The sequence below is a fragment of the Triticum aestivum genome, chromosome 2B (assembly GCF_018294505.1).
Source record: "Triticum aestivum cultivar Chinese Spring chromosome 2B, IWGSC CS RefSeq v2.1, whole genome shotgun sequence".
Taxonomy (NCBI): Eukaryota; Viridiplantae; Streptophyta; class Magnoliopsida; order Poales; family Poaceae; genus Triticum; species Triticum aestivum.
The window spans coordinates 96,474,193-96,498,175 of record NC_057798.1 but is presented as its reverse complement, the minus strand read 5'-3'; the positions used below and the strand labels follow the sequence as shown (position 1 = coordinate 96,498,175).

Sequence of the window (23,983 nt, the reverse complement as noted above, 5' to 3'; positions counted from 1 at the left end):
AGGACATTTTCAACGAGATCTGTTATGATTCTTCTCCATGTTTTTAATCTCATTTGCATGGGCCACATCAGTTGCATTTTTAAGCTCACAGAGAACTAAAGAAAAATTGCACTCAGACCTGCATACATCTGAACTCAGTAACATAGAATTTGAAAAGACGATTGCACCTATCATACATAGATTGAATGGACGTGAAGGATCATATGATGCTTACCTTCAAGGTGTTCTTGAAGATTTCCATTGGAACATACTCCACATTAATGCTTTATTTCCCCCTTCTACTATTTCAGATTGTGTACCACATACGTATAGGTATCATAAATGAATAACATGGTTAGATTTCACAAGAGTTGGATAGCAACTTCTACAGTCAATGTCTGGTAAGTTACTCATAGTACTGACTATACCTTATAGGATGCACCAATGATGGTCAATAGTAACTTTTAGAGACCAATGTCGGTGTCAAAACCGGCGGATCTCGGGTAGGGGGTCCCGAACTGTGCGTCTAGGCGGATGGTAACAGGAGACAAGGGACACGATGTTTTACCCAGGTTTGGGCCCTCTTGATGGAGGTAAAACCCTATGTCATGCTTGATTGATATTGATGATGTGGGTATTACAAGAGTAGATCTACCACGAGATCAAGGAGGCTAAACCCTAGAAGCTAGCCTATGGTATGATTGTTGTTATTGTTGTCGTCCTACGGACTAAAACCATCCGGTTTATATAGACACGGGAGAGGGCTAGGGTTACACAGAGTCGGTTACAATGGTAGGAGATCTACATATCCGTATCGCCAAGCTTGCCTTCCACGCCAAGGAAAGTCCCATCCGGACACGGGACGAAGTCTTCAATCTTGTATCTTCATAGTCTTGGAGTCCGGCCGATGATGATAGTTCGGCTATCCGGACACCCCCTAATCCGGGACTCCCTCAGTAGCCCTCGAACCAGGCTTCAATGACGATGAGTCCGGCGCGTATATTGTCTTCGGCGTTGCAAGGCGGGTTCTCCTTCAAATTTCATGTGCCTGCCGAATAGTGTCCGGCTTCCTTATAAATGTTGCGCTCCTTGGCTTCCACGTCCAATAATGGCCCTCTTCCACGTGTCGTATGAATGCGAAAAGCTAGGGTATTTTTGCATTTTACCCCCTAGCTGCGCGAACGAGCCGCCTATAAGAGAGGCGAGAATCTAGATCCAACTCACACCATCCTCCTTCCGCAAGTACTCATCGAAGCGCCTCTGACAAAAATCCATTCCATCATGGATAGTCGACGCGGCTCCTCCTCTCGCGCTCCCAGCCCTCAGCCAGGAGATTGGGGGAGATGCTCAGTTCCACACAGCGAGCTAGTGACGCTCCAAACCGAGGGATATCTTCCCCCAGCCTTCATGGTTCCGGTTCGAGCCGGACTGCCACCTTCAGGGGTGGAAAGCAGGCGGAGAGCGTCCCCAACCCCTCCAAAGGAGAGCGGGTATGCTTCGTCCCTTATCTAATAAGGGGACTCGGATTTCCCATACATCCGTTTCTCCGGGGGCTCCTGGAGTTCTACGCACTCCAGCTTCACCACCTTACACCTGCCTCCATTCTGCACATCGCAGGCTTTGTAGCTCTTTGCGAGCTGTTCTTGGGCATCGAGCCCCATTTTGCGCTGTGGAAGAGATTGTTTTGCCTCGTACCCCGTTCTCACGAGGGGTCGATATATCAAGTGGGCGGAGCCGAAATATGGCGCATCGCCGGGACCGGATATCTATCCGGCACCCCGAAGAAGGCGTCCGAAGACTGGCCTTCGGAATGGTTCTATATGGAGGACGCCCCTCTGCCGGATCCAGTTCGGATTGGCCTCCCGGAGTTCAGCAACGCTCCCTTGAAGAAACGCCTGAGTTGGCGCCCGCGGAGCCCTCAATGGGAAGATGATGGGAGTGTCCAATATCTGATGGGCCGGATAAGGTTACTGGCCCACTCCGGATTGACCATGATTGGAGTCATGGCCACGTGCATTACGCGAGGGGTGCAACCGCTCCAATATAGGGGCCACCCCATGTGGGATTTCAACGGGGAGGATGACGCCACCCGTCATGGCCGCAAGGGGCTGGGATCGGCCGCCGATCTGGTGAAGATCCTGTCCGGCTTGTACAAGGGGGAGAAGGAGGACTTCCTCCGCACGAGTCCATTGAATGGATTCTCCATGAATAACCCTCGGAGCTGGGTAAGCGGACGTTTATCTGTCCGATCCATATTCCCAAAGTCAAGTGTCTCACTTTGTAATTTTGATGCAGGAGCTGCGCCGGGACGTGGAGGGCATACAAAGCCTGACTCCACAGCCCGAGGATCCGGAACGATCCCTTGATCCGGCCTCCGAAGAGGATCCGGACATAAAGGTGGAGCTGATTGATGGGTGTTCCACCAACTTAGCATGGACAATACTCTAGTCGCCATTACGGCTGACTACCCCGGTTTATCTTCGGCTTCCCAGGTGACTACGACCGGAGTCCTGACACCATCATTTGATCCATGCCAATTTCTGACCATCATATACCAATGGTGCATCGCAGGAGGCGCCTTCAAGGCGGGAAGCCGAACCACGGCGGCTGACCAGCGAGGGTCAGTTCGGCCCAGCAGGCGGAAGAGGAGTGCGGCGCGAATAGAAACGTCCCTGCAATGGTACGGCGCACCGTCGTTTTTAAGGGAAAGATCCCTAGGAGGTATATTGACGCTCATGATTTTTCCAGGAGGAAGAGCGCTCGCCGGACAATGTCTGGAGAGGTTGCCAATCCACTACTAGGAAAGGGGCTATAGATGGGATTGACACTAATGGCGCACCAGAAAGATGGTGCGCCATTAGTATATACTAATGGCGCACCACAATCTGATGCGCAATTAGAGTTTAAACTACTAATGGCGCACCATGCTACGGGTGCGCCATTAGTATCAATTTTTTTTAACTAGTGCGCATGTCCAAACATACTAATGGCGCATCCGGGCAAAGTGCGCCATTAGTAGTTGTAACTACTAATGGCGCACCAGGCAGCAGGTGCGCCATTAGTATAGAATTTTTTTTTGAACTAGTGCGCCTATCCAAACATACTAATGGCGCATCCTGCCCAAGTGCGCCATTAGTAGTTGTAACTACTAATGGCGCACCAGGCAGTGGGTGCGCCATTAGTATAGAATTTTTTTTTGAACTAGTGCGCCTATCCAAACATACTAATGGCGCATCCTGCTCAAGTGCGCCATTAGTAGTTGTAACTAGTAATGGCGCACCATGCAAGAGGTGCGCCATTAGTAAGTGGGCAGCAACAAGATATTTGGGACAGCCTCTCCTACCCACACACTCACTTTCTCCCCACTTCATTCTCTCCACCTCCTCCTTGTCTCGGGTGCCTCCTCTTTTTCACCTCATTTCCACCATAGATTCATTCAAATTAAGTGGTTAAATTACCTTGTTTTAATAGGTAAGTAAGGGGGGAAGCTATATTTAGGTTGTTCTCCTTACAACAATGTGCACATGCACTTTTTACGGCCTAGCTAGATCTATGTATGTTCGTGGTGTTGCATATGTTTGTGGTGTTGCATATGTGTTTGTGTTTGGAGGTGTACCGGTATTTGATATGCGATAGTTGCCAATATTTTGCCGGAATGTTGATTCATTTCCGTTTCGGCGAGAATTTTGGCATTAAGCATTCTTTTTGGTCCTATTTTTAGGGAAAGTCATGCCAAATTTTTGTTTGGTTCTAAAATATCGTTTTGCTCTACCCCGCAGGCGACCATGGTCCGCACGATGACCGAAGGCATCGTGAATAGGTTTTTGAGGTCCGCGAAGGCCGAGATGCTTCAAAAGAACGAGACGGAGATAAGATGTCCGTGTCGAAGATGCAAGCTGAAGAGCCTTATTGCGGACCCGGATTCCGGGCAGGTGCGGGACCACCTGCTGTTGCGTGGTTTCATGGATGGCTATCGGTGGCAAGGTGATGAAGATGACTACGAAGTCGTCCATGCGGGCCGGGCAAGAAATGAGGAAGGGCAGCAAGACAACCACCGCGGCTCGGGCGGGCGAGAAGACGAAGAATCCCCAGGAGATGATCACGACTGTGATGCTGTACACAGTCATCATGTAGAAGATGCAGGACATGATGATGAGGAAGATGCCGGAGCAGGCGACGGGCATGATCATGAAGATGATGATGCCGGCGGAGCAGACGACGCTGGACCATCGATGGGCTGGGTGCAGGACCCTCATATTCAAGAGCTGCTTCTCAAGCAGACGGATAACGCAAGAGCTGCCGCCCGAGAGAAAGCCAAGATGGATCAACTTGAGTTAGACGCGGTTACTCCATTGTATGAAGGATGCAGGCCCGAGGATACCCGCCTGAAAGTAACGCTCATGGCCCTGGAGATGAAGGTAAAACACAAAATGACCGACGCATGCTTCGACGAGAACATGTCATTCTGGCACGAACGTCTTCCCAAGGGGAACAAGTGCCCGACCAGTTTGGAGGAGGCGAAGAAAATCGTGTGTCCTCTGGATTTACCGCACGTGAAATACCATGTGTGCATGAACAATTGCATCATTTATCGGGACGAGCACGCGGAGTCTACAATATGTCCGGTGTGCGGTGTCACTCGATACAAGAAGAGGAAGAAAGCTCCTCGAAAAGTGGTGTGGTACTTTCCGATCACTCCTCGTCTGCAGCGGTATTTCGCGGATCCTAAGGTAGCAAAGCTCCTGCGTTGGCACGCGGATAGGGAGGAGAAGAAGCGAGAAGATGACGCAAATGATCCGGAGATAGATAAAAAAGACAAGATGCTGAGTCACCCTAAGGATGCGAGCCAGTGGCAAGCATTGAACTTCGAATACCCAGAATTTGGGAACGATCCAAGGAACATCGTGCTGGGCGCGAGCACCGATGGAGTCAATCCGTTTGGCAGCCAGAGAAGCACACATAGCACCTGGCCTGTGTTTGTGTGGATGTACAACCTTCCCCCCTGGTTGTGCATGAAGAGGAAGTACATTCACATGAGTATGCTAATTGAAGGGCCGAAACAACCAGGGAACGACATCAATCTGTATCTGGGGCTGCTGAAAGAGGAGCTTGACACGCTGTGGAAAACGCCAGCCAATACGTGGGACGCCGCAGAGAAAGAATATTTCCCTATGAGAGTCGCACTGCTCACGACGGTGCACGACTATCTCGGTTACGGATATCTTGCGGGGCAGGTAGTCCACGGATTTTCTGGATGCGTAAGGTGCATGGATGACACAACGTATCGCCAGCTAGATAGAGATCCCGGGTCTTCGAAAACCGTGTTCATGGGACATCGAAGGTGGCTTCGCGACGATGACCCGTGGAGGAAACGCAAGGATCTGTTCGATGGTGAAACCGAACCCCGAAAACGCCCGTGTACGAGGAGCGGCGAGGAAATAGACAAGCTGTTGAAAAATTGGAAAGACTGCCCACTGCCGGGAAAGAAGCAAAAGGCGCCAGAGCCGGGAAAGAAGCGAAAGGCGCCAGAGCCGCTGCTGAAGGTATGGAAAACGAGGTCTGTTTTCTGGGACTTGCCGTACTGGAAGATCCACCGTGTGCCTCACAGCCTTGATGTCATGCATATCACGAAGAACGTGTGCGAGAGTCTGCTTGGTACCCTGCTCAACATGCCAGAGAGGACCAAAGATGGGCCGAAAGCAAGGGCAGACTTGAAATCAATGGGCATCAGGCAGGAGCTTCACGCTATATATGATGATGATGATGATGATGATGATGATGATGATGATGATGATGAGGCGAAGCAGGACACAGAAAGTCGTCGCAAAGGCAAAAAGGCCAAGAAGACCGGAAATGACTACCCTCCCGCGTGCTTCACTCTAAGTCAGGAGGAGATCGAGCAGTTTTTCACCTGCCTCCTAGGAGTAAAACTTCCTTACGGTTACGCGGGGAAGATAAGCAGATACCTAGACCCAGCGAAGCAGAAGTTCAGCGGGATGAAGTCTCACGACTGTCACGTGCTGATGACGCAGATACTTCCAGTTGCAATCCGTGGGATCATGGACGCGCACGTCCGTGAAACGCTATTTGGCCTATGCAACTTCTTCGACGTCATCTCTCGGAAGTCGATTGGCGTGAGGCAACTCAGAAGGCTACAGGAAGAGATCGTGGTGATACTATGCGAGCTTGAGATGTACTTCCCGCCCGCATTCTTCGACGTTATGGTGCATCTGCTGGTCCATATAGTGGAGGATATCATCCAACTCGGGCCGACGTTCCTGCACAGCATGATGCCGTTCGAAAGGATGAATGGTGTCATCAAAGGATACGTTCGCAACATGTCACGTCCAGAAGGAAGCATAGCCAGGGGCTTTCTGACCGAAGAGTGCATCTCCTACTGCACGAATTATCTAGGCATCGAGAACCCCGTTGGTCTGCCCGTCAACAGGCACCTCGGCAGGCTCGCTGGATGGGGTCACCGTGAGGGTCGCCGCGAAATGCATGTCGACTTCGAGGGTCGACTCGCCGACTTTGAAAGAGCAAACCTAGTCGCGCTACAACACATAGACGTGGTCGATCCTTGGGTGGTAGAGCACAAAACCTTTATTAAAAAGACGTACAATGACCGAGGCCAACAGAGGACGGACGGAGATACACTCAAAGAGCACAACTCATGTTTCACGCGTTGGTTCAAGCATAAGCTTCTGTCGTACCCTTTACATGAGGATTCTTCCGCGGAAGAACAACTCATATTCGCCTTGTCACAGGGCGCCGAGCACAACCTGATGACCTATGAGGCGTACGATATCAACGGCTACACATTCTACACCGAGGCCAAGGACATGAAGAGCGATGGTTATCAGAACTCCGGGGTAACGATGGAATCCTACACCGGTAACGACAAGGACAGATACTACGGAAGGATCGAGGAGATCTGGGAGCTGAGCTACGCTGGAGAGAAGGTCCCGATGTTCCGTGTCAGATGGGCCAAGAACGTCATAAAAGAAGACCGGTATTTCACCACCATGGTTATACCCGAAGCCAAATCCAAGACCGCGGGCGCAAACGTCACCGCGAAAAATGAGCCATGGGTACTGGCTTCCCAAGTGGACCAATGCTTCTTCATTACCGACCCGCCAAAGCCCAGTCGTGTTGTCGTGAGGAGAGGCAAAAGGAAGATCATCGGAATGGATGGAGTAGCCAATGAGCAAGACTTCGACAAGTACGGCGACCCGAGGATCGAACATGACGACGATGATGAAGTAGCAGCATACACCACAAGAAGAAGCAGGACCACCCTACCTAAAGGACGTCCGTTCCACAGAAGAACTCCATTTGCGAAAAAGAAGGGCAAGAAGATTGTGAACAGATAGCTAGCTAAGATCGATTGTATTTAAATCGTAGCCTTCATTTCTCGATTGTATTTCATGGGTACTTTTTGAACTATCATGAATATTTTTAAATTTCATGGACACTCGATCTCGATCCCCCTCCATCTCGATCGCTATCCCACCTCGCCAGATCCGGCCCCCCTCGCCGCCGAGCACCCCCCAGTCCACCGGCCGCCGCCGCCGACCCCCCGCACCCTCGATTCCCCTACTCAACCGCCGCCGCCGACCCCCCGCACCCCGCGCACCGTCTTATAAAAAAATTAGTATCAAACAGCTTTTTAAATGCTACTGTCTTATAAAAAAAATATTACTGTTATTATTTAAACAAGTTTGAACATATTTAAACATAAATAAGTATCAAACAGCTTTTTAAATGCTAAAAAAAATTTGTGGAGCCTGGGAGTCGAACCCAGGACCTCCTAGTGTGAGAACTGGCTGCTGACCAGTCGAGCTAGTAGAGTGGGCTTGACATAGATAGGTTCTGGTACTACATAACCTTTTGGCTCGAGCTGAAATAAAAAAAATACTAATGGCGCACCACGGTGAGGTGCGCCATTAGTATGGACATGCTAATGGCGCACCACGGTGAGGTGCGCCATTAGTATTGTGGCCCCCCTTCGCCCGATCCCCCCTTCGCCCGATCCCCCTCGCCAGTTCTCTCCCTCTCGATCCACCGCCGCCGCCGCTGCCCTCGCCCTCGCCCTCGCCCTCGCCCTCTCCCTCCCTCGCCCTCTCCTCGCCGCCCGGACGCCGCGCCGACGCCGCCTCGACCCCGCCCCGACCCCGCCGCCCGGACGCCGCCCGACCCCGCCGCCCGGACGCCGCCCCGACCCCGCCGCCCGGACGCTGCCCCGCCGCCCCGACGCCGCCTCGACCCCTGCCTCTCTACGAGGAGGTAACCCTAACCCCACCCGCGCACGTGGTGATCTAAGGTTATAGGGTATAGATCAGTGCACGCCCGTCTTTGTCTGTTATCTTTGATCCGTGCTTGGTATGGAAATGTTGCTCTCCGATCTCCTTAGGGCGATTCTATGACTTGCTTGTGGTGTTTGGTAATTTAGTGCAACTCTGCCTGCTCATATCTGGAGTATGAAGAAAATTGGGTGATTTTGTGCAGTCCTTTAGCTTGCTGTAGACTTGTAGATATGTAGCGAAAGCAAGTAGGGTTTGGTATGTGATTTTTGTAGCTTTTATTATGATACATTCTTTAAACATGTGCTATGGTTTACCTGTTATTAGCATCCGTAGCGGGAATGGTTGCCGATCTCTGTTGGACACACTCGGATGGCAGTTCGGTGTGTGCATCAGATAACTGTATCCATTTTAGTTCTGCTTGCTCTGATTAAAGTGGAAAGTACTACCGTTATCTTATATGTTGTTCTGTTAGGATTGAATACAACAAGAGACGTGCCCATTTCTGTTATAGTACCCCTGAATAAAATGGTAAATACTGCAGTTATCATATACAATCTCTCAGGAGTGAATACCACAAGAAGCGCATTTTTGTTAATATCCCCTGCTTCCTGATGTATTTGTTTCTTGGTAAAAGTGAACTTCCAATGAATATTTTTGTGCTGGAGCAGGCTGGAGGGGTATTCGGCTGTGCACATTTAATTATAGTATCTGGTGGAGATACCCTGTTCAAGGACAGGGGGGCGGGGGTGTGAACTTTGTGAAATCCTGTCCTATTGATGACTTTGCAAACTTATCAGGAGGTGGTGTTAGGAAATCTAAACAGTTTAAACTATATAGGAAGACATTTATAGGTTAGAAACAATCTGTTCTACTTCTGCAGATTATCTAGATAAGTGATGAAGTTTACTTAGTATAGTATTTTTTTTTCTGTCACTTCTTTATCTACCAAAAGTGTGAACCCATGGTATGAGCCACTAATGCAAGCATCGTCATTCTTTTCTGAGTTTGTCTAATTCACATCTAAATGTTTTCTAAGGATGTCACATCTAAGCTCCCACAAATAACGCAGCAACAAGGAACAAAAAAAAAGCTGGGGCAAAAAAAAAATACACCACAAACATAGTGGACACAAGGTTAGACGTGACATAAATGTGTCCTAGACAGACCCTTCTTTTCTTAGTGAAACATCAACTTTCCAAAGACAATATTCCAAACTGGACAGTTGATACATAGAGCTATTTTACTTTAACATTTAAAGTGTGGCTGCAAATCTGGGATGCAGGAGGTGAAAATTCATTGTCTAATCTGTTTCTCAGTTTCCTCTTTCAGAAACGAGAGATTTTTCAAGACCTTGCTCCACTGCTGTGGCACTCCTTTGGCACTGTTGCTGCACTGCTCCAGGTAGGTTACAGTTATTGCACTGTTCTAAATTCAGTCGCAATGGCAAGAGTACATATGTACTTGTGCAGTTCTTGTTATTTAAGTAAGGGTGGTTGTCCATGTGTATTGATTATTTCAATATGAAATTATTGATGGTTCCGCACATTTTCCTTATTCAGTCTGTCATGCTGTTTTGAAAATTTATGCAGGAGATTGTGTCAATTTACCCTTCACTTTCACCTCCTACTTTGTCGCTAGTTGCATCAAACCGTGTCTGCAATGCACTTGCACTTCTTCAGGTATGCTTTTACATGAGAAAGAAAAGGAAACCCTCACTCCTGGTGGGCCTTGTGGTGGATTGAGAATACTACTGCTTTCATATCATGCTTGCTTGCCATCTGCCCCTCAATTTCATTTTACTTTTTTTTAATTGCAGTGTGTTGCTTCACACCCTGAGACCAGGATCCCGTTCTTGAATGGTACTGAGCGCTGCTGTTTCTATGCCAAGTCTTAAATATTTCCATTGTTTATTGTTAAAAAGCTTTCCTCATTTTGGTGACTTTACAGAATAAGTAAATCTTAACTAGCAGTGGTTAATAATTAAGTCTTCTTCTTTTTCCTTTGCAGCTCACATCCCACTGTACATGTACCCGTTCCTGAATACTACCAGCAAGACAAGACCTTTTGAGTACTTGAGGCTTACCAGCTTGGGTGTTATTGGTGCTCTTGTGAAGGTAAATTAAAACTAGATACTTATGCAAACTAGGAATGGATGGTCCATATAGATTTTTGCTTTAAATGGTGAGAGGGTTGAACCAGAGGGGAAAACAGTGATGGGGATTGGCTGTATTCTTTCTTTTTTTGTAGACTATATCTTGTTCTTTTGGTATTCTCATTCCAGTAATCCAGTCATTTTAATCAAATGGACTAGTTGGGATTGGATCCCAGGAATCTCAACAGGAACTGTTATTTTTGAAGCAAACAGGCTAATGATTTGTTAGAAATTATATTGTTTCTTCTTTTGGATATCCGATTCTGATATGTCAGAAACACAACATATCAAAAGTTGGCAATGACCAAACTGGCATGTAACAGAGACACTATAAAAGATAGCCAACATCCAGTTAGGCCAACATAACAGTGAACAAAACTACTGTCAATCAGCTCAGTTCTAGTGCTATTGGATTTTTCTCGATTGTATTCTTGCAGTTTTGAAAATTCAGTTTATTCGGTTACTGAAAATTCAGTTAATTCAGTTAGGCACACAAATTTCAGAACTTTTGTGTGCCCTAGTACTTGGTGTTTGTAGAAAACCAGGAGTGTCAATGGGACTAGAATTCACTTGTTCTTATCTGGGTTTGTAAAACTTGTTCATGTACTAAACTACTAATGCCTTGTGATGCTCTGAATTACTTGTGATGCCTCTGAATTACTTGTGATCACATTGAGAAAGACTTGTAAAGATGATGATCATCTTTAACAGAAAACAATTTGTGATGATTTTGCTAGTTTGCTGGGTTTTGTCTCCGACCATCGTGTCGTGATGATTTTGCAGGTACCCCGAGAGGCCCTTGAGTTTGCCGGAATGTCGATTAACTTCCGTTCCGGCAAATTCGGGTACTCCATATGTCCTATTTTCAGCAAAGGTCATGCTGAAATTTTCCGTGAATTTTAGCATGACTTTGCTAAAAATAGGACATATGGGGTACTTGTGACTAATGCATGGGCCGGGGTATCTTAGTAGTTAATTAAGTAGGATCAAGTGCCCCGGCGTACTTGTGACTAATGCATGGCTTTTAGGGTGCCTCGGTGTCGATAAAAACCAAAATGATGAAAAGTTAGGCTTTTAGGGTGCCTTGGCGTCGAAAAACCCTCAATGATAAAAGCTTAGATTTTAGGATGCCTCGGTGTCGACAAACCCTAAATGATGAGACCATGATCTTGTTCCTTGACAATAACCAACTTTTTGACCAAACTTTGTTTCTATTTAGAGAGAAACATGGCCCACAACGATGAGGCCGGGGGTTCGGGCGGCAAGGCATTCTGGGAGCTGTCCCAGGAGATGGAGGAACAACCTCACTTGTATGAGGCCGCCGCCTTCCCCACCGATCCTGAGACCACGGATGGTGCCGCCGAGGATGACCACACTGATGCCACCACTGATGGTGCCGCCGAGGATGCCACCACTGATGATGGCGGCGCACGCACAGATAGCAGCCAGCCGAAGAGGCAACGGAAGGACCGGCGCCCGATCGTGCTCCGCACCCTCAAGGAGGAAGTTACTGAAGTGGACTCCAACGGGAATCCAACGGCGCCCGAACGAATAGTCAAGGGGTACTCGCTTCAGCTCGGGTGCATTGTCCGGAGCATCGTCTCGATCAACACCGAGAACCTGAGGCATCCTGACCGAGGGAATTTGCGCCACCTCCTCTTCACGAAGCTGCACGAACGATACAAGTTCCCCGCTGAATTCGAAAACACAAGCCTCAAAGGGAATAAAGTGAACAATGCTGCCCTCACGAAGATGAGCAAGGCCCTGTCTACTTGGAAAAGCAATGTGAAGAGAATGATCGAGAAAGGTGAGAGTTATGAGAAGATCAAGGAGAAAAATCCTTCGATCACCGAAGATGACTACAACGACTTCAAGATCAATTGCTCGAGCACCGCAAGCTCCCAATCAAGTGAGTGGGGGAAACAAATGCGGGAGCTGAACATAGGGGAACACACACTCGATCCCGGCGGTTACAGAGTGGCGGAGCCTATATGGGACAAGGAGGAGGCGGACCGTGCCGAGCAAGGCCTACCGCCCCTCTTCGATAAATACGGTGACAAGCAGACCAGGAACTTTGTCAGGGCCCGGTACAAGAAGGACCCGAAAACAAAGGAGCTTACCACGGATCCGAAGACCAGGCGGCTTGAGCTTGTTCTGGTAAGGAATACACCCCCGCGTAATTAGCTCCATATGGTTGCATTCTAATTAATGAAGCCGAATTTCTAAATGGTTCACATTCCTTCCGCAGGCGACTGAAAGCAGTAGCGCGGGGTCGACTCAGAGCAACCCTTGGGACACCACTCTAAATAGGGGGTTGAATATAATGAAGAACAAGGATAAGCTCAGTAAGCCGACGTCAGCTGGTCGTGTGGCCGGCAAAGGCTTGTCGACAAAATGGGAGTCATACTATACCGCTGGTGTGCAGAAGGAGAAAAAGACCAGCTCGGAAAGCCAGGCGCGAGAGGTTCAAGAACTCAAGGCACAGGTGGCGCGGATTCCGGAGATTGTCCAAGAGCAAGTGGAACAACGACTCGGAGCGACGATCACCGCCCTTGTGCCTACCTTGATCTCGGGGTTGAGTGCGTGGATTGCGGGCGGCCAACAGGGGCCGCCCCCGATTCCTAGCTTCACGGCCAGCAACTCGCATAATGCGATGGCGGGGCCATTGGTGCCTCCGGCGGAGGCGGCATTGGTGTCTACGACACCGGCACGGGAGCTTAATGCACCCGGGTGTACGCCGGCCGGCACCTCTTCAGCAAGCGGCCGCTCCGTCAACTGCACGCCCGCCGTTGGCGGTGCCTCGACATTAGCCGAGCTCGACGCCATCATCACGGTAACTAATTAAGCCTCTCTCGGCCGAGGACTTCATCTCCTTGCCTTTGACTGGGCATCCCTGACGCCCTACATGTTTTCGCAGGGCGCCGCCGACGTTCCGTGCACTCTCCTCCACTTCGTGAACAACGAGTTGGTCGATGTCGCCAAGGGCAAAATCGTTCAACCGGGCAACCCCTTGTTCCACGGTACCCAGATGCCACCCAACTTGTTTAGGGTTCAACTGGTTCGGGTGCTGCCAGGCTGCGACGACTTGTTACCTCCGATTCGACCCGTCGGGGCCGACGATGATGACGTGATGACCCTCAGCGCCTGCCTGAGCTAGCCCCTGCTTTGGCCGAAGAGCCAGATTCGTTTGGGGGCGGGGGACACCACCCCAAAGACAACACAGCCAGTCGTGCCGGCGCCAAGTCGGCCCCATGGCAAGACCGCCGTAACGGTGCCGGACATCCCTATGCCACTGGATCCAAACATGCATATGGCACAGGATCAGAACGACGACGACGATGACGATGATACATTTGGCAACGTCGATCAGTACTTTGCCGAGCATGGGTACGATGGCGACTTCATGGGGCCTCCTTCTCAAGAACCAAACCCAACAAAAGACATGTGCGATCTAGCTCGTACCGCGGAGAAGCCAAGTTGCAACAGGCGCCGTCTGGCGTTCAGCTCTCAGGAGACGCCTCCAGCCGCCGACTTCACCGAGCCTCAAATAGGCGAGGTGCGAAATATTATCAGCCCCAACACACTCAAGAAGGCAGTCTGTGAGCAGAACTCGGTCCCATTACAGGAGAAGAAGAAGGCACGCAAAAGAAAGACTAAGAAGGGTGCGAGCCAGCCGGCACCGAGTATGATCCGTGCTCAGGACGGGCCACCTTCACCGCAGGATATCTCGAGGAGGGTGCATGTGGCGGGTAGGGCGATGCTACCACCAAATATGCTCAATGCTGCAACCGGTGCTATGCGGAGTCTGCACGACAGTGTTCTTTCTTTGGAGAAGCGGCGTCTCAGAGAGAAGGATGTGTCATACCCGGTTTTCGTGGCCAAGGTGCCAGAGGGCAAGGGCTTTGTGGATGGCGACATCGGGGGTACGATCGTCCTGCGGTTTGATGACATCTTTGCTATGTTTAACCTTCATCCGCTGCACTACACCTTCGTTCGGCTATTTTCGCTGAGTATGGAGATGCGGATCATTCGCGACAAGACCCCGGACATCGTGATAGTCGACCCCTTCTACATGCGTGCCAAGATCTTGGGCAGCGCTGGGGACCGGCAAGTCGCGAGTTCTTACCTCGAAGGCGTCATTCTGGCAAACCAAGATAAGGATAACTTCCTCGTGCCTTACTTTCCCGAGTAAGTCCAACCCTCAACCGGCCCGTAACATATGAATTCTTACTTTTCGATCGTTTTTCTTTTAACATTCCGTGTTTTCTGCAGTGACACACGTTGCACGCTCATCCTCCTAAGCCCCAAATATTCCATGGCCACGTATTTCGACCCGGACCGTCAGTCGAACGTAGACTACACAAATGTCAAGAAGGTTCTTGATGATGTTCTCCCCGGCTACGCCCAATCTGGAGGCACCTTCACCAGGCCTATTCGTAAGTACAGCAAGCACGTGTTCTCCCACAATACGACGTTCTGCTGCATCAAGCAGCCGCCTGGCGGTCAGAAGGGTGCCTACTACGCCATCCATCACATGCGGGCGATCGTACGGGACCATCATCAACTTCTGCTACCGAGTAAACTCCAAGATTGGGCCGCGAGCGTGTCGGCAATCCAGGACGCGGACCTCCGACAAGAATTCTTTCGCATCCAGTCGGAGTTTGCGGAAATCATCCATCAAGATGTCCTTCGTACCTCGGGGCAGTTCTACCTCAGAAATCAACCGTCCAACAGTGACATCGACACAATGCTACAAATGCAGGATGACAACGCCCGTTCTTTCATGACTCCCACGATAGACGGCGGCTTCATCCACGCTCCGGTCCCTTGAGTCGAGTTGTCTAGTTCTGAAACATCGATTGGCTCATGTTGTAATTAAACTTTAATGAACTTGTAGTATGTCTCTTTGGTTTCGAGAGTCGTTCAACTTAGATGTAATCGATGCTATTAATGTCTTGCTTTTCTCTTCCGATCGTTCTGTTGCATAATTATATATTGCTTATGTATTGTCTGTGAATTGGTACTAACGTTTCGTTTGGCTAGTGCATAGCGATGCTGACGTATGTCGTGTACAAGGGTAAGGTTCACCGATTATCGGAGACAGGTTCACCGATTCAGCGGTAACAGTTACAAAGGGTACACCACTAGGGCCGAGGTTGAATCTAGATACGCCCGCTATCTAGCGGGAGAGGGGAGGGAGCGTTGGAGGAACCGGATGAAGACGAGTTTCATCGTGATGATGCTCATCGTGATGACCGCAGCTCTCTTCTATGTGATGGTAGTTTAGATGATCGATATCGACTTGTAATGCGAAGACAAACTCGCTACTCGCGGTCTCGAGACTTGTAATATAATGTTCTATCTTTGTTCGGTCTTTTTAATTCGGAGACTAATATGATGAATTGTATTCGGAGACTAATATGATGAATTGTATTCAAAGACTAATCTTCTATTGTATTTGATGAATCTATTGTTGATGTGTGCTGTCTATATTTTGTCAAATTATACATTTTGTAACCTGTGCAAAAAACAGAAAATAAAAAAATAAAAAAAAACCTAATATTCATACTAATGGCGCATCACACGACAGTGCGCCATTAGTATGACAGTGCATACTAATGGCGCATCACCGGGTGGTGCGCCATTAGTATGCTGCGGTTACTAATGGCGCATCCAGAGGTGGTGCGCCATTAGTATGCCAAAGCACCTGGGTATACATGCCCCCTGGGAGGCATACTAATGGCGCACCCTCGCATATACTAATGGCGCACCAGGTGGTGCGCCATTAGTATACCAGATACTAATGGCGCACCAGGTGGTGCGCCATTAGTAAAAATTACTAATGGCGTGCTATCAATGGCGCACCAGTGATGCGCCATTAATGGCCATATTAGGTGCGCCATTAGTAGTGGTATTTCTAGTAGTGATCAAGCCTCCGCCAGCCATGCTCCAACGCGTGGTCCGGAAGGGGAGGCGAACACAAGACATGAGTCGGATGGTCCTCCAACGGAGGATACCGACAGGCTGTCCGCCACCAGGTCTGAGGTGGAGAGCGCCATGAATCACAGGCGCCGCCGGACGGTTCTTCGTGACGCGTGTTTCTCTCCGGAGGCACTGAATGCCTTTAATGCGGGAGACGCGCACCTCCGTGCCGCTCGAGATGGTTTAACCAGAGCCACGGAGCAGTATGTGAAAGACATACGGGTGAGGAATTTTAATAGTTATATATGCCAGTAGCCCCCGAGACTTAAAATAGTTAGAATAACTGATTTAAGGATCATTTGTTTATGCAGGATCTTACGGAGAAGAATACCTGTCTGTCCCAGGAGCTTCAAGAGTGCAAGGCCCAACTTGAGGCCGTACTAGCCGCCGCAGGAGGAGGCACAGAGACTCCCTCTGGTAATACATACTTCAAAAAGATAAGTAGTTGATGAAGTGCGGCGTGTGCGTAAGTCTGACAATTGAATTGCAGAGGGTGCCGGATTGGAACCGGACAAGCAACATCTGCTACGCCAGCTGAAGGCCGGCAAGAAGGTGCTTACGAGGGTGCAGCAGGAGAGGAACAAACTCCAAGATGCCAACACCCGGCTGGGCGAAGAACTAAAAGATGTTCGGGTCCAGCTGGTTGACTCCGTAAAGGAGAATCGGCGGCTTCGTCGCAGCATTTACAGTAAGTGCTTGAGCAAACTCTTTTGAAAAGAAGAGTTCGGCGAGGAAGTCGATTGACAGAAATGTGTCTGTAGGTGTGCTCAAGGGTCGTCCGGCGGAGGAGATGCCTGCTTCCACGGGTGACCTTCTTCCCGAGCTGGTGCAACTGCACGAACGTATTCAGCAGGCGATGAGCGGCGGCGTCTAGGCCTTATGGCCGTCCGTCTCCCTACCCGAGGGTCTTGGAGGGCTTGCTGACAAGCTTCAGGGAGTACGGCAGCGCTTCCGTCTGTGGAAGATATCGGCCTGCCGTCAAGGTGCCAGAGAGGCCTGGGCCGTGGTGAAGATGCAGTACATGAAGGCTGATCCAAATCACATGGCCGAGGTCGGACCTGTGGGGCCCGATGGGAAGGAGATCCCTGTGAGCTTAATGTACGGCCAAGTAGAGTTGGCCGCGAAATATTCCCAACGGGACTGTAAGCTAGACAGCCTGTTAGATGGGATTGAAGAGGAGTTCAATCAATCAATTTGACGATGTAATTTTAAAATGACATGTAAAATGCCTTCTAGCCGGATTGTAGATCGTTTGTCTTTGCGGACCTTTTCGCTTCAACCTCGGGACCCAACAGTCTGGAGTGTGTCCGAATACCCTAGCAGTTAGAAAAACCGGGGCATGCATGGAGACCAGGCTTAGGGGTCATTAGTGCTTTATCAGACAAGTGCCCAACTAGTTATGTTATATTATATGGTTAGTAAGAAACATCTTCCAAGGAGAATAGTTCCGTTAGGGGTTCCTTTCCCTGGGAGGCATGCCCTAAGGTGCATGTCCGTACTGCGAAAAGAGCAGCAAAAGCATCTGGGGGCACATAAGTTTAAATAAGTAATAAATCATCTTTCAAGTCACCGACCGAATATTCCCTTAAGAACGCTAGCTTTCGGCTTCACCCAGTCTGAGGTACACATCCGGCTGACCCGGCAGTAACAATCGCAGAGGTGCTCCCTTTACCTCCTAGCCGAACAATCAGGAACGTAGGGGTAAGCACAGGAGCCAGGCAACCCAGCTTGGCCAAAACTTAAGTCATATCGATGCATATAATGGTGAATAAAAGGTACATGCGGAAGTATGACACATGTGTTGGGCATGAAGCCCGTATAAATAAGCTTCTGTTAAAGAAGCCCCCGGGTATAATGAGTGCTAGTAGCACATCAAGTGTGTGCGAACAATGCACAGATCAGCCCATCAAAGGCTTTTACTAAAAAAAAGGGGGAAGAAGGAGGGGAACAAGAGATAGTGAAAATGTAAAAGGTGAACGGAGGAGGGAGACGAACTATGAGTCCAGCGCTAGGCGTAGAATCTTCGGAGACGGGCTGCGTTCCATGGGTTCGGCTCGAGTCGGTTGTCAGATGCGTTACGTAGACGGTATGCTCCGCCGGTCAGGACTTGGTCAATGATGAAGGGACCTTCCCATTTGGGCTTGCGTTTGTCCTTTTTCTTGTCCGGCAGGCGTAGAACAAGTTTGCCAACATTGTAAGTTTTGGCCCGTACTTCTCTGCTTTGATATCTTCAAGCCTGCTGCTGATAAAATGCAGAACAAGCTTTTGCCACGTCCCGCTCCTCCTCTAAGGCGTCCAACCTGTCCTGCCGATCCAACTCGGCTTCTCTTTCTTCGTACATGCGCACGCGAGGTGAGTCATGAATTATATTGCAGGGCAAAACTGCCTCTGCGCCATACACCATAAAAAATGGTGTGAATCCGGTAGTGCGGTTCAGCGTGGTCCGTAGCCCCCAGAGTATGGATTTGAGCTCCTCTACCCAGTGCGTGTTAGATTCCGTGAGGGACCGCACTAATCTGGGTTTGATGCCGCTCATGATTAGACCATTTGCACGTTTGACTTGACCGTTAGTTTGGGGGTGATAGACTGAAGCGTAGTCGAGTCTAATGCCCATGTTTTTGCACCAGAGTTTAACCTCGTCGGCCGTGAAATTTGTGCCGTTATCAGTGATGATGCTGTGGGGGACACCATGACGGTGTACTACCCCGGATATGAAGTCTATCACAGGTCCGGATTCGGCCATTTTAACTGGCTTGGCCTCTATCCATTTGGTGAATTTGTCCACCATGACCAATAGGTATTTTTGCTTGTGGGTTCCTCCTCTAAGGGGTCCAACCATATCAAGCCCCCAGACCGCGAACGGCCAAGTGATGGGTATAGTTTTGAGGGCGGTGGGTGGCATGTGGCTTTGATTAGCAAAGAGCTGGCAACCGACGCATCATTGGACTAAGTCCTGAGCATCTGCCCGGGCAGTCGGCCAATAAAATCATGTACGGAAGGCCTTGCCTACAAGGGCCCGGGCTGCAGCGTGGTGCCCACCGAGTCCGGCGTGAATTTCAGCCAGGAGATTTCGCCCTTCCTCTTCGGAGATACACCTTTGAAGGACTCCGGTTGTGCTTTTCTTATAAAGTTCTCCCTCATGGACCTTGTAGGCTTTAGATCGCTGAACTATGCAGTGGGCCTCATTTTGGTCTTCGGGGAGTTCCTGCCTAGTTAAGTAGACTAGGAATGGTTCCGTCCACGGGGCGATTACTGCCATTATTTCATGGGCCGAGGGTGTTATTTCATTGGCTGAGCCACCGATTGTGTCAGAATGTTCCGTGCTGGGTGGCGTGGTTGGTTCCGGGTTGCTATTTCCAGACTCCTCTTCCCATAGTACGGATGGCTTAAAGAGCCGCTCCAGGAAGATGTTTGGAGGGACGGCGTCGCGTTTTGCGCCTATGCGTGCCAACATGTTGGCTGCCTGGTTATTATCCCGGGCTACATGGTGGAATTCGAGTCCTTCGAACCGAGCTGACATTTTTAAGACGGCGTTACGATAGGCTGCCATTTTCGGATCCTTGGCGTCAAAGTCTCCATTTACTTGGGATATTGCAAGGTTTGAGTCCCCGCACACCTCTAGGCGTTGAATACCCATGGAGATTGCCATCCGGAGACCATGTAGAAGGGCCTCGTATTCGGCTGCATTGTTAGAGTCCGCGTACATTATCTGAAGTATGTATTGGACTGTGTCTCCGGTTGGGGACGTTAGTACGACGCCAGCCCCCAAGCCGGCCAACATTTTGGAGTTGTCGAAATGCATGATCCAATTGGAGTATGCGCTGTACTCTTTAGGGAGTTCGGCTTCGGTCCATTCGGTGATGAAGTCAGCCAAAACTTGCGACTTTATAGCTCGCCTTGGTTTGTAGGTTATGTCAAATGGTAAGAGCTCAATGGCCCATTTTGCAATCCTGCCCGTCGCGTCGCGGTTGTTTATAATGTCGTTGAGGGGTACTTCGGAGGCCACTGTTATCGAGCACTCTTGAAAGTAGTGTCGCAGCTTCCGGGATGCCATGAACACCGCGTACGCTATCTTTTGATAATGTGGATACTGCGACTTGCATGGGGTTAAGACAGTGGATACGTAGTACACTGGTTTTTGAAGAGGGAATTTGTGTCCTTCTGCTTCTCGTTCGACTGACAACTTGATGTGTTGCCGCGATATATAATAACATTGGTTCGCCTAGGTTGGGCGCGGCCAGGACCGGATTTGTTGCTAGTATGGCCTTTATTTCTTGGAGTCCGGCCGATGATGATAGTTCGGCTATCCTTTGGACAGGCCTTATTAAGGTCTTTAAAATCCACACAAAGGCGCCAGGATTTGTCCTTTTTTGGTACCATTACCAGGTTTGCTAGCCAGTCCGGATGTTTTATATCTCTGATGAATCCGGCTTCTAATAGTTTGGCTAGCTCCTCTCCCATTGCCTGTCTTTTGGGTTCGGAAAATCGTCGAAGAGCCTGTTTGACTGGCTTGAATCCTTTTAGGATATTTAGGCTGTGCTCTGCCAGCCTGCGTGGGATTCCTGGCATATCTGAAGGGTGCCAGGCAAAAATATCCCAATTTTCCCGAAGGAATTCTCGTAGTGCGGCTTCTACATCAGGGTTTAATTGTGCCCCAATGGAGGCCGTCTTTGTGGGGTCCGTTGGATGGACCTGTAATTTGACTATTTCGTCTGTTGGTTTAAAAGATGTGGACTTAGATCTCTTATCGAGTATCACATCGTCCCTATTCACCATGGAGCGTAGTGCAGTGAGTTCTTCTGCCGCTAGTGCTTCGGATAGTGCCTCTAGGGCTCGTGCGGCTGTCTTATTTTCGGCGTGGAGTGCTATGTCCGGATCACTGACCAGAGTGATGATTCCATTGGGCCCGGGCATTTTGAGCTTCATGTACCCGTAATGGGGTACAGCTTGGAAAATTGTGAATGCCTCTCGCCCTAATAGAGCGTGATATCCGCTGCTGAACGGGGCCACTTGGAACGTGACTTCCTCGGACCTGTAGTTGTCTGGCGAGCCGAACACCACATCTAGTGTGATTTTTCCTGTGCAACGTACTTTCCGACTAGGGATTATTCCTCTAAAGGTTGTGCTGCTTCGCTCAATGCGGCTCCAGTCTATTTCCATTTTTTGGAGGGTTTCCTCGTAGATGAGGTTTAATCCGCTGCCGCCATCCATGAGTACCTTGGTAAGACGAAAGCCGTCCACTATGGGACTGAGGACCAATGCGGCTGGTGCTCGGGCTGTTCGGAATTTAGGTTCGTCGCTGGCATTGAAGGTGATAGCCGTGTCGCTCCATGGATTTGTTGTTGCTACTTGGTAGACTTCGGCGAGGCTACGGATTGTTCATTTCCGCATATTATTTGATGCGAAAGTCTCGAAGACTATTAATACCGTACTGGTACTGTTGGGCTGGTTTTTCGGGGCTAGAAGCCCTTTGCCACTTTTGGCCACCTGTCGTAGTATCCAACATGCCCGGAGGCTGTGTGTTGGAGTGGCGCCTTCTGCATTATGGATTTTGCAGGGTCCGCCGAGCCATCCCTCCAGTACGGTTCCGTACCCTTTAGGGGGTTTTTGCTTTTTGGTTTTTGACCCAGGTGCTTGAGCATGGTGCACCCTTTTATTCCGGACTAAGGTTGTGTTTAGGGCCGGATTGTCCCAAAATCTAGTTTCGGTTTTCCAGGCACTCTCCATCGCACAGTATTTTCGTACTATGGTCGCCAGGTCGGTGAAGCGCGTGACCTTGCGACGACTTATGGCGTTCATGATTCCCTTGTCCGTGCAATTATTGCAGAAAATAGAGATTGCGCTTTCCTCATGGCAGTCCTTTATCCTGTCCATAACCAGGATGAATCTGGCCCAGTAATGATGTACTGTTTCATCGGGCTCTTGCCGTATTTGATATAGATCGCTTGTGTTTGGGTGGGCGGGTGGAACTAAATTTGGAACCCCGCCCAAACTGAGGCTCAAAGGACGAGGAGTTTCCGGATTTGGAAGCTTGGATTGCTGGAGGTCGTCCAACGAATCTAGTCCGCTGCCTGACTTTAGGTTCAGTACTCGATTGACGTCCGTCCCTCCGCGGGAATCCGGCATGGAGGGATCAGGAATCCGGACATAACTGGTTTTTAACATAGAAGAAGAGTCGCCACGTTGTTCTTCTACCACCGCAACATGGTGGGTAACCTGGGGAGAGTTAATTTCTCTCAGATCGGTTTTAAGCCCAATCTGATCGTAGTCTGTAGTGACTCCCAGGGCGGTGATGCGATCCAAGAGCTCGTTTACGGAAGAGATCTCCATCGGATCCAGCTGCTCGACGAATTCCGAGTTGATGCGAAGATCGCTTTTGATGACCCGAGAGGTCATCGTCGAAGCGGTGGCCGAACAGACGGTCATAAGAAAACCACCCAGCCGGATAGCTTGACCGGCGGCCAAAGCTCCTTTGGCAATGGTACCGTCTTTGAAGACGGGAAGAGGCATCCTTCCTGATTGCGATGGCACAGAGGAACTCTTAATGAAAGCACCAATGTCGGTGTCAAAACCGGCGGATCTCGGGTAGGGGGTCCCGAACTGTGCGTCTAGGCGGATGGTAACAGGAGACAAGGGACACGATGTTTTACCCAGGTTCGGGCCCTCTTGATGGAGGTAAAACCCTACGTCCTGCTTGATTGATATTGATGATGTGGGTATTACAAGAGTAGATCTACCACGAGATCAAGGAGGCTAAACCCTAGAAGCTAGCCTATGGTATGATTGTTGTTATTGTTGTCGTCCTATGGACTAAAACTATCCGGTTTATATAGACACCAGAGAGGGCTAGGGTTACACAGAGTCGGTTACAATGGTAGGAGATCTACATATCCGTATCGCCAAGCTTGCCTTCCACGCCAAGGAAAGTCCCATCCGGACACGGGACAAAGTCTTCAATCTTGTATCTTCATAGTCTTGGAGTCCGGCCGATGATGGTAGTTCGGCTATCCGGACACCCCCTAATCCGGGACTCCCTCAGGCGTGAAGGATCATATGATGCTTACCTTCAAGGTGTTCTTGAAGATTTCCATTGGAACATACTCCACATTAATGCTTTATTCCCCCCTTCTACTATTTCAGATTGTGTACCACATACGTATAGGTATCATAAATGAATAACATGGTTAGATTTCACAAGAGTTGGATAGCAACTTCTACAGTCAATGTCTGGTAAGTTACTCATAGTACTGACTATACCTTATAGGATGCACCAATGATGGTCAATAGTAACTTTTAGAGACCAAACATGTCGAAGTTGATCTTGATGGTTAGCACATCAAATTGTTATCTCAAATGTTACCGTCCATAAAAGATGCAGAAAATCTCCAACAAAAAGAAAATACATCACTCTTGCAGTAGTTATTATTACTCTAGTATTCTTCAATTGTTATCTCAAGTGTTGTATTCTTCAATTGCAGGCCCTCAAAATGTGGCAACTCAGTAGCAAATTCAGCCAAACAACACTACTAGGGAAAAGGCTAGCAGCAGCGCGGGTTTTAGGTGT

At 49.4% G+C, this 23,983-nt stretch overlaps 2 long non-coding RNA genes across 3 annotated transcripts; one reads left to right on the top strand and one right to left on the bottom strand.

Moving 5' to 3' along the window:
- Positions 1-22: 22 nt before the first annotated feature.
- LOC123040615 (uncharacterized) lies at positions 23-23,934 on the bottom strand. Of its 2 annotated transcripts, XR_006418209.1 has the most exons (3): positions 23,677-23,934; positions 215-278; positions 23-118 (listed from the first exon to the last, which is right to left on the bottom strand). It is a non-coding gene; the product is annotated as an uncharacterized lncRNA (long non-coding RNA). The 2 variants fall into 2 exon arrangements; XR_006418208.1 differs by having other exon boundaries at positions 23-278.
- Positions 8,479-10,488, top strand: LOC123040617 (uncharacterized). Its single transcript, XR_006418210.1, has 4 exons — positions 8,479-9,686; positions 9,875-9,964; positions 10,102-10,144; positions 10,293-10,488. It is a non-coding gene; the product is annotated as an uncharacterized lncRNA (long non-coding RNA).
- Positions 23,935-23,983: the final 49 nt, after the last annotated feature.